Here is a 17833-nt window from a genome sequence, read left to right as displayed (position 1 = left end):
CCCCTTGGTAGCTTGGAAAGCCTGTGTATGACAGAAGTGACATGCAGGGCCAGCCCCACCCACGTGCACTTTTCGCCAGTGGATGTGTGCCACGTTTCCAATAGGAATTGGTCCCGTTTCACAGGGCTTGGCCCAGCTCTGTAGCCAGGTTCAATGCACCAAAAGCTTCTAGCGAGTGCCCACGTCCCCGTCACCCTTCGCCATCCAACCCCCCAAATTAACAACTTAACCACCAGGGCTGTTCTTAGGGTGTTATTCAGTCGCTGCCCCAGGCTGGCTGAAGTACTCGGCTAAGGAGATTAACATGGCTAGCGTGATTGCACAGCCCTGATCCCACTCCCTGACTGGCACCAACGACATTCCAGGTGTCCAAAATGCTCAGTGCCCTCTGGGGAGGCAGAATCCAGGGTCAGGCAGGATTGGATTCATGACACTTCTTCTTTGTTCGTTAGGGGTTTGCATGTGGCCTGACATGTCCCCTGGATTTCCCCTGAGCATTAGCCTGGTCTTCCCTAAATGGTGGTGAGCACGACAGTGCTGTGAGATGCCTGCCCAGCCCTGCAACAACAGGCAACAATCAGCCAGGAGACATTGTGCATGTGTCAAATATTGCTGCCACACCTGCTCATGCTGCACTCCCTCCGGAGACAGCCTCCTGCCCGGGGACGCCCTCGCAGATTCAGTCCCGTCTGTGGGCAGGGAACGGTGCCCGGAGGCAAGCCATGGTCCTCACTGGCTAGGATTTGCCTCGGAAAAGGAATAAGTTTGCATAGTTTCATTTTGTTGTTGCAACAGCTGCCTCTGCCACATACTGAGGGACGTGGTGTGGGGGGAAGTCGCCACGCAGAAAAAGGGATGTGTCTCGAAGGGCGACCCACCTGCTGGGGAAGCTGAGCGCCTCTTCCACACTCCAGCCCTAGTCAGCAAAACACGTAAGCACACGCTTGACCTTAAATATGTGAGTAAAGGTTTTGCTGAATCAGGGGCTCAGGTGCCATTGGCTTTGGTGGAGGATGAGGGAGCTCAGCGCCTTCTAGAATTGGGCCCCCAAACAAAGCTGCAGTTGTATCTTTCTGAGAGAGCGAAAGTGTGAAAGGGCGTGTGGCCAAGGGGGTGGGGCCCAGTGGACCTCTGGGTGGTACAATAACTGCAGTAAATACGGCATCAAGGAAAATGAGAGTCCTGAGACGCTCCCAATCCCTGGCAGAAACACTGGGCCAAAGTCATCTGCCGAAGCCAGGGGAGCGAATCTGACCCCGTGCATTTGACTCTCCTCTAATGGGGAACTTTCCACATGCGCTTCTGCACAGCCCTCGCCCCTGAGATGGAGTTGGGGCGTGAGAGAGTCACACATGTATCCTGGCACAGGTTATCCTGTGCTCTGTGGCCTGTCTCTACAGCTAGTACCACTCCAGTGAAACGCCACGTGTGACTATTAGACTCCAGCTCTCAGCGTGTGCCGTTCGCTCCAAACCCTGGGTGCAGAACCTGTGCAGACATCGAGCTTCCTTCTGTGTAAACACAAATTGCTGCAATATGGAGGCGGTGCAATTATTGTACAATATCACTTGATAAGAGGCAGCTCTTTTGTGTTTTTTCCCCCTGCAAACACCAGCTAAATTTTGTTCATTTACACCTGTCAGCTCTGACAGGCTGCAGGGTCTGGTTAACTCCAGGAGAGGACACTCCTGCATGCGCTGCGGGGTGGCTGCATGGCATGGAGAGTCCCTGGTGCATTGGGGACTTGCTGGCAGGGCTAAGCAGGCTCTCTCTGGATGATTTACTCTTCCTCTAAGTAGCTTTCAAATTCACTTGGAAGCACATTTAAGTGACTCGTAAAATCCAATTACTGCCATTTTATGTAAATTGAAGTACTTTGCTGTTCACGTCATTGGGGGCAGAGCTCAAGCCCTGTGCACTGGGACTGGATTAGCACAGTGTCTCTGAGAGCTCCTGGGTAGCTCCTTTATGCCTTACTGTGAATTCTTGGGCAGGAATTGATGTATCTGGAGTTGGCCCTTTTACGCCCAGTTTCTTTGCTCCAAGTACAGCCTGGCTGATCCCTGCGCTGCCTCACCTGGTGCCTCCAGCCTGGCTAGCAGGGACCCCATCAGGGGACAACGGGACTTTGGTCTCTCTACCTCTTTCAGACCTCAGCCTGTCCTCAGACACTCTACCAGTGATGTGCTGGGGTCCAGGGTGGGGGCTGTGTGATACACCCGCCTGCCCATGAGCAATTGGGCTGAAACCAGCAACTCCTCTTGCAGCCGGCAGCAGTGGTCCAGAGATTCCAACCAGGCAGGCCTGGATCCCAGCAGGTAACTGATGTGAAAGGCTCCATGGCCATTCCCAAAGCCCTGAGCCGTCTGCTCTCCATGTCCCCCAGCTGCTGAGCCCTGTAGTGTGGGGTGTAGTGGGAAGCCCAGAAAGACTGATAGAAATGGATCCAGGTGTAGTCCCGGAATTGGATGGGGGTGCAGGTGGCGGGGTAGAGCCCGGCAGAGCTACAGAGACTCCATGGGACTACACATCCTCTTCCTCCCAAAGGGCAGGACCTGGATTGGAGGTGGGCTCCCAGTGCCACCAGCATGCCGTGGGATACACCTGGCCAGGTTCTCTGCTGAGCCGTCTCTGGGGAGTGCAGCCAATCGGAAATGCCTGGCTCACATGTAAATGGAGAAGTCCCCCTTCCCAGCCATTGCTAGCACCTGCCCCCAGCACCGAACTGCTCTGGGCTGGCCTGGGCCCAGTGCGCAAGGGGAAGGATGGGGGTGTGCCCGTGTGGGGGCAGGACAGGGCTGCAGGCTCTGCGCCAGGAGGTGCAGCATCACCTATCTGTACGTTGCTGTAGGATGCTCATCGCCAGGTGGGTGAAATCCCTAGCTAGATAAATTAGAAAGCAAGGTGGCCACAAGGAAGTTTAATTCATGTTCACACTGGAAATAAGATGCGGGTTTTTTTACAGTGCGGATAGCGATTGTAAGAGCTTACCAAGGGACATGGTGGATTCTCCATTTGGAGTCTTTCCACGGCGTCTGTCTTACTAAAAGCCATGCTCCCTCCAGCTCCGCCAGACGTTACTGGAGTAGCTGCAGGAGCCGCTGGGTGAGGTCCTCTGGCCTGTGTGAGGCAGGAGTTCACAGGGGGCTTCTGGCCTGGCCAGCTGTAAATGGGTGTAACAGACACACTCAGGGGTGTGGCATGAACAGCAGCTCACAGCCCCCTTACTTTAACATACACAGTCTTTGGCCACGTGGGGCACGCGCCGTTCCCAGGTTCAGCCACGTGAGACTAGCCACATCGGCTACTAGCACTCATTTATCTTGGCCGTTGTTTCCTAACGTACAGGAAATTCCCTTGGCTTCTATAGAGCGATTCTCGTTTGTAACCGGTGTCGCTGACTGGAACTGGGCAGCTGGCCTGTGAAAGTTACACTAATTTAGATTCCCCTTCCTGCCACTGGTTTATGTGCAACTAACACATCGCCTCTCGGGTTGGGCCTGGGGGGTTTCCAACCACTGAGTTTAACGTGAACCACAGCCTCACATCAGGAAGTTTAGACTTGAAATTAGACGAAGGTTTCTAACCATCAGAGGAGTGAAGTTCTGGAACAGCCTTCCAAGGGGAGCAGTGGGGGCAAAAGACATATCTGGCTTCAAGACTAAGCTTGATAAGTTTATGGAGGGGATGGTATGATGGATAGCCTAATTTTGGCAATTAATTCGTCTTTGAGTATTAGTGGTAAATATGCCCAATGACTTGTGATGGGATGTTAGATGGGGTGGGATCTGAGTTACTACAGAGAATTCTTTCCTGGGTGTCTGGCTGGTGAGTCTTGCCCACATGCTCAGGGTTTAGCTGATCCCCGTATTCGGGGTTGGGATGGAATTTTCCTCCAGGGCAGATTGGAAGAGGCCCTGGGGTTTTTTCGTCTTCCTCTGCAGCATGGGGCACGGGGTACTTGCTGGAAGGTTCTCTGCACCTTGAAGCCTTTAAACCACGATTTGAGGACTTCAGTAACTCAGATATAGGTCAGGGGTTTGTTACAGGAGTGGGTGGGTGAGATTCTGTGGCCTGCATTGTGCAGGGGGTCAGACTAGATGATCATAATGGTCCCTTCTGACCTTAAAGTCTGTGAGTCTATCTGACAGCAAGATCCTTGCCCTCAGCGGGGATGTTGGTGAAAGCATGTGGGAAGCCATTTTTAGAAGTCGTTGTGTGATGTGAGTGAAAGTCGCTGGGCCTTGTGCTCCTACGTCACCGCTGTGCTTCTGAAGGTCTCACCCATAGATGGTACGTTTCCTTCGTCAGCCAAAACCAGTACACGGGGCACTTAACAAATAAAATAACAATGACTGTACAGAGACCGCATTTCCTCAGCCAGCAGCAAAATACCTGGTGACTCTGCATATGACTTATTTCCAAGTAGCGTTCAGGGCCTTCCCGGATGTCTTTCCACCCATCCAGAATCACTGTGATTTCCCAGCATTAAGCTGTGGTTTCTAGCCTCCAGAGACCAATGTCAGGTGAGAGATGAGGTCCCTGGGGACCCGGCCTCCTGTTTCAAGCCATCGAGCCCCGATTCGTTTTGCAACCCTAAAGTTCCCGGAGTTGACACGGTGCATTAGATGCATTTGAAGTGTTCTCTGGTTTTTATCCTTTGTTAATGGCATGCTGGGGAAGTGTCCTGTGAGAACTCGGCTACATGATCCATGCCAAACACAGGCGCTGCGATTCCCACCAGGTCGCCTCCAAAGGCCCGGATAACCTGTGACTACGATTTCCTCTGCCAGCCCGCCAGGAAAACCCCCTCTCCGCGGCAAACCGAGCGTGACTCTGGCGGCTGAGGTGTCAGCTCTGAGCAGTTTCTCAGTGATCGGTGAATGGCTAATCCGAGTCTCTCGTCTCCCCAAACGAGCAATCCACTGGGACACGCTGCAGAACAGGAGTGAGCTGGGGCCGGGGCGGGGATTTGCTGCTGGGGGGAGCAGAGTCTCAGGGTGGTGGGACCGGCTGACGCAGGGTAGAGCTCTGGGCAGAGCACCCTGCAATGGCAGCTCTGTGGCCCTTTGAAAGGACGGGAAGTGGCTCCTCCCTATCACACGTGCTTGTTGGGCACGGCAGCCGGAAGCAGGCTGTGCCCCTGGGTTTCTGGCTGTGGCCTGTGGGGAGCACGTGCAGAGGGGGCAGCAGGCGATTGCCCAAGGAGCATCTCTGCTTGCCCAGAGGCCTCCAGAAGGACACGTGGAGAGAGAGGCCAGGTGGTTCCTTCCTCAGAGGCCACTTCCATTGCACAGATCAGGAGCATGTCTACACTATAGAATCAGGTCACAGTTCCCGCAGTAATGGAAGGGGTGGTTCACATCCCCACTAGTGCCTTCTGTCGGAGGTGCGCGTCCTCACCAGGAGCACGTCCACCCACTTAACTTTGGGGCACTGATAACCGGATCCCCCACCATGGGGCTGAGGGCAGGGGGACTCCAGCAGGGAGCCCTGGGTGGGGCTGACAGCCAACAGGTGATGTAAGGAACGCATGTCTACACGGACGCTGCGTCGCCCTAGCGACAGCGACCTAGGCGCTCCGCCTCTCGCGGGGTGGAGGTATTAGGTCGGTGTAGTGGGCGAGTTACGTCGGCGGGAGCCTCGTTGCAGTGCAGACACTTTACAGAGTTAGGGGGACGTAAGCTGCCTTGCGTCGACCTGACTCTGTAGCGTAACCAGGCCGGAGAGGTGCCTTGTAGGCCAGGGACAGGCGCAGCCATCGGGGAGAACAAGTTCATAGAATCATAGAATCACAGGACTGGAAGGGACCTCGAGAAGTCATCTAGTCCAGTCCCCTGCACTCAAGGCAGGACTAAGTATTATCTAGACCATTCCTGACAGGTGTTTGTCTAACCTGTTCTTAAAAACCTCCAGTGATGGAAATTCAACAACCTCCCTAGGCAATTTATCCCAATGCTTAGATACCCTGACAGTTAGGAAGTTTTGCTGCAATTTAAGCCCATTGCTTCTTGTCATATCTTCAGAGATTAATAAGAACAATTTTTCTCCCTCCTCCTTGTAATAACCTTGTATGTACTTGAAAACTGTTACAATGTCCCGTCCCCCGCCCCCGCCCATCAGTCTTCTCTTCTCCAGACAAAACGATCACAACTTTTTCAGTCTTTTCGCATAGATTTCTAGACCTTTCATCATTTTTGTCGCTCTCCTCTGGACTTTCTCCAATTTGTTGATATCTTTCCTGAAATTTGGCACCCAGAACTGGACACAATACTCCAGCTGATGCCTTATCAGCATGGAGTGGAAGAATTACTTCTCATGTCTTGCTTACAACTTGCTTACTCCTGCTAATCTAAATATTTTATGAAGATTCATAGATTATAGGACTGGAAGGGACCTCGAGAGGTCATCGAGTCCAGTCCCCTGCCCGCATGGCAGGACCAAATACTGTCTAGACCATCCCTGATAGACATTTATCTAACCTACTCTTAAATATCTCCAGAGACGGAGATTCCAAGTTAAGCAAGGGGCTCTGGCTAACGCAAAGCGATAACATGATGAATGCTGGAGTCCGTCTGGGGTGTTTCACAGCTGTGCTCTTCACGCCATTCTGGGACTCTGCCACAACCGTTTCCCTCCTAGCGCCAGGTTTGGGGAGTGGAGTTGGGGGATGGGAGTTAAGTCTTGGCTCCAGAGCAAACATTTGTTTCAAAGACGCTGGTAATTTTGTCCCTGTCCCCGTTGCAGGATGGGTGAAAAAAGTCAGATGATTTCAGCTTACTGCAGGAGTCAAGGTGCTCACTCCCTGAGAAGGAGAGCAGCTCAGAACCCTGCAAAACAGGGGGAGAGAGTTCTTTTCTTTAAAGGGCAGGCAATGAGCTAATTGATGAGGCAGGTATGTTCAATTAAAGGGAATGAAAAAAGGAATCGCTCATCATTTCCAGGCTGCCGCCTTCCTGGTGCCAGTGCATCCACAGCTGGGCAAAGGCTGCATGTGTCTCCTGGCTCCCGGGAGCCAGGTGTGCTGGAGTGCAGACCCGCAGCGGGAGCAGGAGAATTCGTCACACGCCAGTGCGAGTCTGGTGCTAATGGATAGAAGTCACGAGTGTTACGGTGAGGCTTTCAGAGCGGCTGAGCACTGCAGTGACAGGCCCAGCAGACATGGGAAGAGCAGGACTGAGACAGGTTTTGCAGGATTACCGAAGCCAGGCCATTTTATTTGCCTGGGAAGGCTACTTTGATTTGCCATGAAGCAAGGTGCTCTATCGCTGGCTGGATTAGATGTTTAGCGCTCCATTGGCTTAGGTGAAAAGCAGCCATTACTACAAGGAAGCAGCTCCCTGGCTGGTCACAGATTCGTGCACTGTTCTTTCCAGGGGGGTTGATTCCATCTGAGGGAGGAAGAGGAGGCGGAGCAGGAAGCAGATGAGGAGTGGGGCTTGCACTGGGGTCACTCAATCTGTGCAGCTGCCCCGGTGCACGTTGCCTTACGGAGCAAGGCCTAGCTGTGCTCACACTGGGGAAGCCTTTCACTGATTAAAAATCATAGTGACTGCCCTAGGCAAGCCAAAGTCCCTGTGGCGTGAGCGAGTGTTGCCAGAGCAGGATGGGCTGGTGCAGGAGTGGGTGACAGGAGCTGATTCGCCCTCTATCCCAGCTCTCCCCGAACCTGACCTCCTCCCAGGCCTGGGGCAGTCGGCCTGGTGCCAGCACCTGCACTGCCTGGCCTGGGCTCAGAAGCGGTTTTTATATCGGAGTCAGCCTTGAGCTAAGTCTTTTTTGATGGACAAAGACCAGTTTTGGTAATTACAACGAGCCACTTGATTAGCGAGAGGAGCTGGCGAGACCGTAGTGACCCGTCCCAAGCAGGGCTGTATCTCTGGGGGACGGTGACACTGACGCAGGCCTCGTGGGCCTCTCACGGTTATTTGGTCTCAGGGGTGAAGATTCGTTCTCAAGGCAGACGAGGGCAGGGCACCAAGTCACAGCTGCTTCACCCCTCTGCACTTTGTAGGCCAGGCTTCCATTTCCGTCGAGGATGGACCGGACTCCTGGGTTGTGTCTGCAGCGGAATGACCTGGGTTTTTGGAAGCACAGAACTGCCGGGTCCCGTGCCAAGTCTGGGCCTGTGACCTGGAACTGGCCATTTTGCACTGGGCTCGGCCATTTAAGAGCTGTGCTATCCTTCCTGTGGGCTGGATTCTGCACAGATGTGCCCCTTCTTACTGAGCACATCTTCCCCCAGCGTGCGCTTGGAGCACCGGGGGTCTCTTCTTGGCCACGGTTTGCTCAGTGCTTTGACCCGGACATGCTGCCCCCAACGGAAGCTCTGTTGGAACAATCTCAGCCGGTTCCAGTAGGTAACTAGGCTATGGAAGAGCTCAGTGTTATACCACCAGCCCGCCAGCCGAAGCCAGCTTCCACCAGCCATGGGAGAGCAAGCCAGGTTCCAGTCCTGCTCACACATTCCATATGTCAGGAGTTGGAAACACGTTTAAATTGGGGCTGACGCATGAGCCAGGAAGGCCCCAGCTTGACCCAGATCGAGGATCATTTGTTGCACGGCACGCTTGGGGTGGATGTGGACATTGTCCTAGCAGAGCTCTGGGAGATGTTGTATCTCAGGCCGGTAACAGGTCGAGCACAGCCCCTGGGCCACCCCTCAGCGCCAGCTCTCCGGGCAGCGGGGCAACCCCGGCCGGGAACTGAAAGACGTGACTGCAGGGTGAGAGGGCACCAGGCTGACAGCCCTGCAGTTGGCCACAGTGCGGGGTGGCACTAACTTAGCTTGGCTAGCCGGGCAGTTACCACGGGTGTGTGTGTGCACTGCTAGCCAGGGGGCCATGAGAGTTAATGTTTCAGTCGGTAAAAGAGTTCGTACGCAAATGTCCTGCAGCACATCGTTCTCACCATCTGAAAGGATCCAGGCCGACCAAACGACACTGGCACATTGGCATGTGCCACAGAGTCACCTCCCGGGGAAACATGAGAGGGCTACGCCGGCCTGGCAGCGCATCCAGACTCCAGGGTCTCAGGCTCCCACAGGGCACGAACGCCAGAGCTGCAGGAGGTGCCCATTGAGAATGCCCTGCCCTTAGGGCCCAGACATTTGGCGCTCAGGACTGTTGGGGGGCAGCTCCTCTGTGATGGCAGCTAGGAGAAGAAGCAGCTTTCGAAGCTCAGTGAGTATCTGGGATGAGTCGCTGGACTCTTCCCTGCTATAGCGTCTGCATTGGTAACAGTGGGGCTCTCGGTGCCGATCCAGCCCTGTCCCACCCTGCGAGTCCCTGCATGGAAAGCGCAGCTTGTGTCTACATGAGCACGGCTGGTTTTCCTGGCTCTGGATGGATTTCAGACCTGGTCTATTCATTACCTTTAGAAAGATCAGAACATAACAAACAGCTTGGCAGCCTGAAATTCACAAGAGCACTTTGATACCTCTCGCGGTTAAACTGCGTCAAACCCCAGCACGCACACATAATGCGTGGCCTCCCCGAGCCGCTAATCAGGTTTGTTTTCAAATCCACACTTTCAGCCTCTGTGAGGTTCTGATTTCCCTTGCTACATTTCACACCAGCCTGTGCTGTAAATATTCACCCTCTTAACCATTTTGCAGTTCTTTCCACGTTACGCTGATGAGCTGTCAGTGTAACCCCACCGAGGGAGTAATTACAGCAAATGATCCCAGACAGGCATCAGGGAAGAGCCACTGTGGGGACATAACAGCCACCCCCATTTGGGAGCTATGCGAAGTCAGGCGGAAGCTCTGTTTACTACCCCCAGAGGACACAGTATTTACTTTCCAACCCTCCGCTATTTATACTCCGCTTGCTCCTGTCAGTGCCCGGAGTAACGAACAGCAACACAACAGCAGCACTGATGTGGAGTCCCTGGCTTGCAACAAACAGAATTACGTTATTCACAGGGAGGAATCCCGCGTTCCTCCATAGAAAGCCGGGTGCCCAGGTCAGGCCTCATGTCCCCACCACTTCAGGAAAGTGAGCTGAGTGGTTTGACCTGCTCAGAAAAGCAGCAATAGAAAAACTGGTGAACCAACCACACCGTTTGTTGCACTACATGATACCAGGGTAAGGATTGTACACCGTTTGCCTAGCAAACCTGCAGGCCTGGCCCAGGGAAGGGTCCCATTGCCCAGCAGGTTTGGGGTTTTACACTTAGAAGGGGCACATGGTTCATTCAGCATGAGCCCTATAAACTAATTGTTGATGTTCTTTACCTGCATTCTGTTCACACATTCATCTAGTGACGTCCTGAGCCGCATCGTCGCACAGCAGAACAAAGCCTTGCTCTGCATGGCCACTTGGCAGAGAGCTGGGAGTGACTGTTCCCCGTGAACACGGTGCGTGTCACAGCTTGGCGTGCTGAAAAGGGAGCTCTGCAAATCGGAGACCTGCGAGCAATCTTGTGCCCTGAGAGATTGCCAAAGGGACGGGCTCAGGCACAGATTTCAGTAGAGGGACCTGAAGTTAGGCACTTGTAAATCAGGCCACATATTCCAGGGTGCAGAGCACGCAGAGATCCTATGATGTCAGCGTGGACACGGGTCTGTGCCTGCTACAGTGCCCAAGCCCAGGTGTCTGTGCATTGCTAGACAGAGCCCGGCCTAAGCACCCGGCTTTCCTACGCCAGTTAATACAGGGATGTGGGCGGCCATTGGGCGGGGCCTTGGGTCAAGCCCATCCTTGCTGCTGACCCTGGAGGACTCAGCTCCAGAAATGAACCGAGTGACCAGTCCCGGGAGCCCGGCTGGCTAGGGCAGGGGAAGTTTGTGCTCTGGCACCTGGACTCTTCCTCCACCGAGACACTACCGTGAGGTAGCTAGTTAGTCATCGACAGTTTGCACTGAGAGAGGCACCCAGCTCCAAAGGCCTTTCACTCCAAAAGGCAGAGCCCCCAGCAGGTGTGTCAGCTGTCAGCTGAGATATGTAATGGGGGTAAATGTCTCCCGCACCCAGAGACCTCACACCTTGCAGGGTCTCCAGTCTCTTTGTAACAGCATCTGTCAGCTGACGGCAGATTTGCTGCGTGTTCCTGACTTTATGGCGCACAATCTATTTCTGTTTCTAGCATCCCTGATAACGGGGAGCAAGTACATCATCTTAATGTGTCCTCTCCGCTTCCCCAGTCTTCTCTAATAGCTCTGCTTGCTTTAGCAACTTGGGCCTGGGCTGGGCTGTCTTACATCCCCTGGAGATTGTTCTATGCCACTGACGGCGCTAACGGTGTGTACTTTTCATCACCTGTCTCTCGTGTGATTCTCCTTATAACTGGAGCCAAAGACCGTGGAAGGGTCTCTAACCCTCCGATTATCCATGTCCCCCAGGAGCTGCTCTCCACAGGAGTTTTTAGGGGAGGGTGGCGGCATTTTGGTTTCATAGATTCATCAGAAATTCTGATGAGAAGAAGAAGACTGCAGCAGGACGTACACGTACAGGCCGTGAAGAGAGTAAGGGAAGAGGAGCTTCCTCGACTAGTGAAATTACTTGTGGAATTCCAGGGTGGGAGGAAGTCTCATGGATTATTTGGCGGGGAAGGGAGAGAGACAGGTTGCATCCTTTCCGGGAGATCCCTCCCGTGGGGAGGGCTGAGAAATGACAGCGTTGCCCCCAGTCGGTGAGACTGGCACTAGGACTGGTGCATTCCAGCTTGGCTTTTCGGAGAGTGATTTCAGCTTGTGTTTCACTTTGTGAACTTTTCCCAAAGGCTTTGCAGAGCTGTGGAATGGAGCAGAGCTGAGACGTGTTCCGAAGCACTTGACTTTCAAATATTTCAATTGGCTTTTAATAGCTTCAACTCTTATCTGACTAAGTGGCTTAATTACTGACAAAACGGGTGCCTGCTCCTGTGGCTATCCCTTTCTATGATCTCACTCCCACATTTGAGAAAGCCATGGCTGACTCTCACACGACTATCCAGTTAACTAGCTACTAAGGAGGGCGAGAGGCATTTGGAGCAAGTGACATTAGTTATATTGTATCTAAATTTCAGCATTAATTCAGGCAGTTGATCATGCTAGACTAAAGCTGGAATACAGTTTGAAGCTAAAAGAATGATTCAAGGTCTGGAAGACCTGCCTGACAACAAGAGACTAAAGAAGATCAGTCTACGTAGCTTGTCACCTCCTAACCTTCTCTTTGGTTTGATCATGGGCTGTACGTACCTACCTACATGGAGAAAAGATCTCGGTAGGAGACGGCTTGTTAATGGAACAGACAACGGCAGAACACGATCCAATGGCAGGACACTGAAACTCGACAAATTCAGAGTAGAGATAAAGTGCAATTCTTTTTCCAGGGAGGGGAGTTACCCCAGGACCAGCTTCCCCAGCGATTATCCATCACTTGGAGTCTTTCACTCGACGCTGGGGGGTTCTTTCTGAATGACATGCTCTAGCTCTGCCCGGAGACGGGATTAATTCGTGACGCACTCGGTGAAATTCTTTGGCCCGTGTTACGCAGGGAGCGCAGCCCACTGGGCTTTAGTCCGGGAGCTAGCAGCGCCCGGCTGCACAGCAGAACCACCATCCCCTAATCCTGAGCACATCTCTAGAGCTTTCACCCAGAGAGCCCAGCCTGCATTTCAAAGAGGCGTCAGTACTGGCCAGGGCCGCCGAGAGCGGGTTCGGGACCCGGTTAAAAAAATGTTTCGGGCCCCCCAGCAAGGGCGGACTGGCTAAACAGGGCCGATGAACCCAGCCCCCCTTCTGGACTGCCCGGCCCCGGTAATTTGTACCGGCCCCCCCCTTCCCCCGTCAGCCCTGGTATTGTCACGCCCATTCGCGACACGGGGAACAGGGACTTACACTGGGTGACACGGCACCTGGTCTCCTGACTCTCTGCACAATACCCTGTCCACTAGATTGGGCTGCTATCAGGCCCAAGGGAACCACAAAACTGAGAATTGGCCACTCAATGGAAGAATTTAAAAGTGCTGCTGTCCCTCCGGCTCCGCACTCGGGCACGGCGGTTCTCGCCCCTCGCTCCTCTTGTGAGGAGCTGAATTAAAACGTCTTCGTGGCAAGGAGCATTTCCCTCCTGGTTTGCTCTTGTCCGATTTAATGCCGCCTGCTCCATGGGCCTTTCCAGAGTAGCCAGGAGGAGGCTGTTTACCCATTTCTTGCACCTGTTCACACCCTCTTGTGAGCCCGCCTCTAACTTGGATGAAGCCAAAACACTGGGGCACCATTGATTTGACCCTGCTGGTGATGGGTCTTTGAGAGGCGTGAACCCCAAAGAGAACCCTGATCTGTTTTGACTCAGCAGGTTTTAGTCTGTGAATTTAACGCTCCGCCCAGCTTTTCCGGCTATGGCCTGGGCTCAGAGCGCTGACCACAGACACGGCTCACTTGTGTCTGCTCAGATACCTGCTGGAACCAGCCATTGGGCAGCCAGGAGGCAGTTTCAAAGGGGTCACTGGTGCAAAGAATGCTTAGCTGGACTCATTTTAAGGGGCCAATCCTGCAAGCTTCAGGGAGCTCAGAACCTGCAGGGTCAGGCGCTAACGCATCGAGTGAGCTCCACACGGCACGGTGACTGGCCGCTGCACAACAGTTCACCGTCGAGCAAAGACTCAATCTGCTTAGCCCGCTGTACACACCCGTTGAGTTTGCTGCCGGAATGTCAGCCCTGCTGGCTGGCCACTGCCCATCTGCAGAACACGGAAAAGGCCCCGCAAGTAACCACATTTCCTTTGCTTTCGTTTTTTCTCTAGTAGAGCTTAGGCTGGTTCACGGCTGTGGCTGGACAGGGGGTTAACCCGGCTGGGATGTGCCAGGGAGCTGCAGCGTGGGACACTCAGCTCGGGGTTAGCAGGTGTTGGGGGCAGAAAGTACTAAAGGTGTGGCTGCTAAATCGCAAAAACCGCACCCAGCACTTCACTGTCCCACCACAAATGAACGGCCCCCACACTGAACAGCACCCCAGGGTGTGAGATGCCACACACCATGTCACCATGGTAACAGGAATGAGTGTGCACAGTTCACGTCTAGCATCCAGGTGCAGAACAGATGAGTGCAGCCCCAGAGGTGGGAGAGAGTTCCGGGTATTGCCATGCAAATAGTTATTAAAGAGAGCGATGCTCAATAAATACCTTCCATGCAGACAGTCCTCCTGCCTCCGTCTGTACGCAAGCTAGTCGCTCGCTTGTCAGTGAGAATACAACCCGAGTGGGGACAGACTGAAAACTGAGCAAGGATTTCTGGATCTGCTCCAGTGTTTTATCCTAAAGGACCCCAAAAGCATGTCATAAATCATAGGCCAAGTGCTGTTCTCAGTTACATCAGCCCCACTGACGTTAATGGAGTTATTCTGGATTTACACCCCCGTAACTAAGATCAGAATGTTTCTCTCTCTGTTAGCTGAACCAAACCACATTTACCTGAGCTGTGTTCGGCATTTGGCTCTGCAAAGCTGGGCACCTCCTTTTGGAAGGCCTGACTCCAGCATGACGCCCTGAGCTAGAGGGAGAAGCTAGCTCCTCCTTGACGGTGCCAGTATTTGATTTTGCATCCCTGGGGTGGGTTGTGGTTACGACCAAAGGGGCCTTTTCCGTTTGATCTACTGCTGTGTATTAACTGAGAGTGTTTTTGTGCAGAGGGTGGCACTGCGCGCTGCACCACATAGTTCAGAGAGCTGGGCCCTGCCTCTCTCCTAATCAGCCAGCGAGACAGACGAGAAGCATGTTTTTCTCCCTGCAGGTTGAAGCGAGTTAGGGCCCACGGGCACAGAACACATATTCCAACAACTAGCAGCCCATTTAGGGCGCCTCCCAAAGCACAGACCTGCCAAAGCAGATTTTTGAATCTGCCAGCTACTCCCTCACCCCATCCATGCCAGCCAGCTTTCCTGTCCCATTCCCGCTCCAGCATTCCGGGCTCCCCAGCGGAGTGCCGAGCAAAACAAACGGCTAGTTATTCGTCCAACGACTGCTGTGAAAATCGTGCACTCTCACTGGGAACTCTGGAGTTCTCCTTGGGCCAACAGCACGTGCAGCACAAACTCAGAGGGCAAAATGCTACTGAGTCGTATCTCAGCCTCAGGGAGCAGGTACGCAGCGAAGTATTGCAGAGTTAGGTTGACTGCCATTGGGATTTAAGCACCATCCCCTAACAGGGATGGTTTCCTGAATCAGGCCTTGGAGAGATTGGAAATCTGGCTGAGGGCAATAAGGGGGAGATTTTAAAGTATATTAGGAACAAAAAAATCCTTTCACAGATCTAGGCCCATTACTAGAAGGCGATGGTAGAATTGTTAATGATGCAGAAAAAGCAGAAGCATTCAATAAATATTTGTGTTCTGTATTTGGAAAGAAACGGGATGATGTGCTTGTATCATGTGAAGATGATGAAGTACTTTCCCATCTATGAGTAACTAAGGAGGATTTTAAACAACATTTAATTTTTTTTTTAAATCAGCAGGCCCAGATAACTTGCACCCAAGAGTCCTAGAAGAGTTGGAGGAGGAGATCTCTGGCCTGCTGATGTTATTTTGAAATAAATCTTGGAATACTGGGGACAGAAGAGTGCTAATGCACCAGTATTCAAAAAGGGCCAGCAGGATGACCAGGGTAATTGCCTGTGACAGGAGACTGGGCTAGACGGACCTTGGGGCTGATCCAGCCTGGAGATTCTTGTGCTCCTAAATGTTTTATAAAAACATCACATGGATGAACAGCAGAACAAGCATAAAATAGAAAGTCAGGAAAATCAGCACATAGATATTGATATAAATATGCCAAAAAGCACTCATAAGCACGGGAATCAGCGTTTCACATCTTCTGGACAGCAGCCATCCCACAAAATAGGGAAGGACAAAAAGTTAGACCCAAAACACTGAAACTAATAACAATACCAACATGAATCCTTTACACCTAAATCTCAAAAATCTCTGAGCAGCTGTCACTGAATTCGTCCCTCCTTCTACTGCTCCAATGCAGCTTTTCAGGGAAGAACAAGAACGATTTAAAATGCACACAACATCTGTGCTCACCCACCAGGAATAACTTGTAATAGGATGTATTATCAAATAATAATAGGGTGAAATATACATAATAGAGGGTTGAGCTGGGAGTGCCAAATCACACGCTTGTCAGAAAAACCCAGTGGCAGATTTATTCATAAAACAATGTGTTAGCTAAATTTGGACGGAAATGTCAGCAAGGCGGAGTGGGTTTCTGCAACATTCAGGACCTCTTCTGCTGCCGCATGCAGGTGCTGAAAATTACTCCTTGGTGTAAACTCAAATAATTGTTGTACAGCTAATGTTTATTGGTCATGTGGAATTCTATAGCTCCTTCTAGTCAAGTAAACTTTGCAGGGGAGCATTACTGTTCTGATTTGCGAGGGGAAATCGAGGCACAGAAAAAGGACAAAGTGGCAGAGCCAGGAGTGGATTCCACATCTCTGGACTCTCTGGACTTTACTTCAGCCACAAGACCTGAGCGTTTTGAAGGCACAGCGTAGTCCAGGGGATGGGATGATGAACTGGGAGTCTGTTTATGACTCTGCTACTGACCCACTCTGTTACCTTAGACAAGTTACGTAACTTCTCTATGTTTCAGTTTTCCTATCTGCAAAACATCGATGCGCCCTTAGCAGGGTTCAGAGAAGGGTTGGACATTTACCACAATGTCTGACAAAGGTCCTGGGCAGGAGAGAAAACCTCCTGCTCATGGCTCACACTGAGCTAGTGGGACTTGGACCTTCCTGTGGAGCAGATTGTGCCAGGTTCCCCCCGGGGGCCACTTGGAACTGGGGTACCACTGAGCCCGCCTGACTCACCAGCCTGGGCTCCCTGTGTATTGTACTGCTGAGGCAAGCCTGCCAAACCCTTTCCCAGGCTCCAGACGGCACTTTACCAGCACACGACACACAGGTAGGGACACACCCAGCTGCAGCTACACACAGATGCTGAGACCAGCTCTGCACGGGAAGGCTTGTTATGCTTATAAAAAGCACACGGGATCTTTTCAGGGGAAATGGCAATATGCCGCGTTTATTGAAAATACAACAGTTAGCATATGCATTCAATCACACACACGCGCGCACACACACACACACACACACACACACACACGTCCTGCAGATGGTCTTATAGCTACCAGTCTGTCGTAGCTCGAGTCAATCTAATGGCCAGTTAGATTGAGCACGAGTGAGGATCTAGGTTCTGTCGGTCGCGATCCGATGCTCCGAGGCTTTGCAGGACTGAACCCAGAGTGCCATGGCAAAACACCCCAGCTTTATACTTGTAAATTCCCACTTTAGTCTATGGATTTTGCAATGTTATTCTGTAATCGTTAGTCCTTATGTGGGGTTAATCTTGGGGTTTTCCGCTGTTATCACTTACTTGTTGTCTTGCCTTCAGAGGTGTTGCCTCACCTCTGAGGTTGTCAATATTGCTAACTCATTTAGCATCAGATAGAAAGGATGTTTTCTGATTGTTTCCTGCTGTCTCTCTGAGTCTCTCACTTCTTCTTGACCATCTGGACATTTGTGAGGCTTTCACACTCATCCTTAACCACGCACACGTCCTTTACTCACACCAAACAATTGTACAGAGAATTTCAGAGAGGATTCCATTTTAGAAAGGGTTATATGGTTACTAAAGGGATTACAAAGGAACCTTACACAACTTTGTTTGCAATGCAGATAAGAAACAAGACCTTATAGCAAATACTGTAATGAAAACTTATCCTAAAACAAAAGGTGACCATAATCAGCCATAAGGACTGTTCTGGTCCGTTCCTGCCTTAACATCAGTTCAGACACAGGCAGCCTGTCTGATGCGTTTCTACCAATGGCCCCTTAGGCCATTCC

The 17833-nt window shown here is 52.1% G+C and overlaps 1 long non-coding RNA gene across 1 annotated transcript; it reads left to right on the top strand.

Annotated features, from left to right (window-relative positions):
* Window positions 1-2012: 2012 nt before the first annotated feature.
* On the top strand, window positions 2013-16338 carry LOC128842733 (uncharacterized). Its single transcript, XR_008446101.1, has 2 exons — window positions 2013-2318; window positions 15434-16338. It is a non-coding gene; the product is annotated as an uncharacterized LOC128842733 (long non-coding RNA).
* The last annotated feature ends 1495 nt before the right edge of the window (window positions 16339-17833 follow it).

This window comes from Malaclemys terrapin, chromosome 9 (assembly GCF_027887155.1).
Source record: "Malaclemys terrapin pileata isolate rMalTer1 chromosome 9, rMalTer1.hap1, whole genome shotgun sequence".
Classification (NCBI taxonomy): Eukaryota; Metazoa; Chordata; order Testudines; family Emydidae; genus Malaclemys; species Malaclemys terrapin.
Note: the sequence above shows the minus strand (reverse complement) of the source record. Positions and strands in the feature narration are given on the sequence as shown.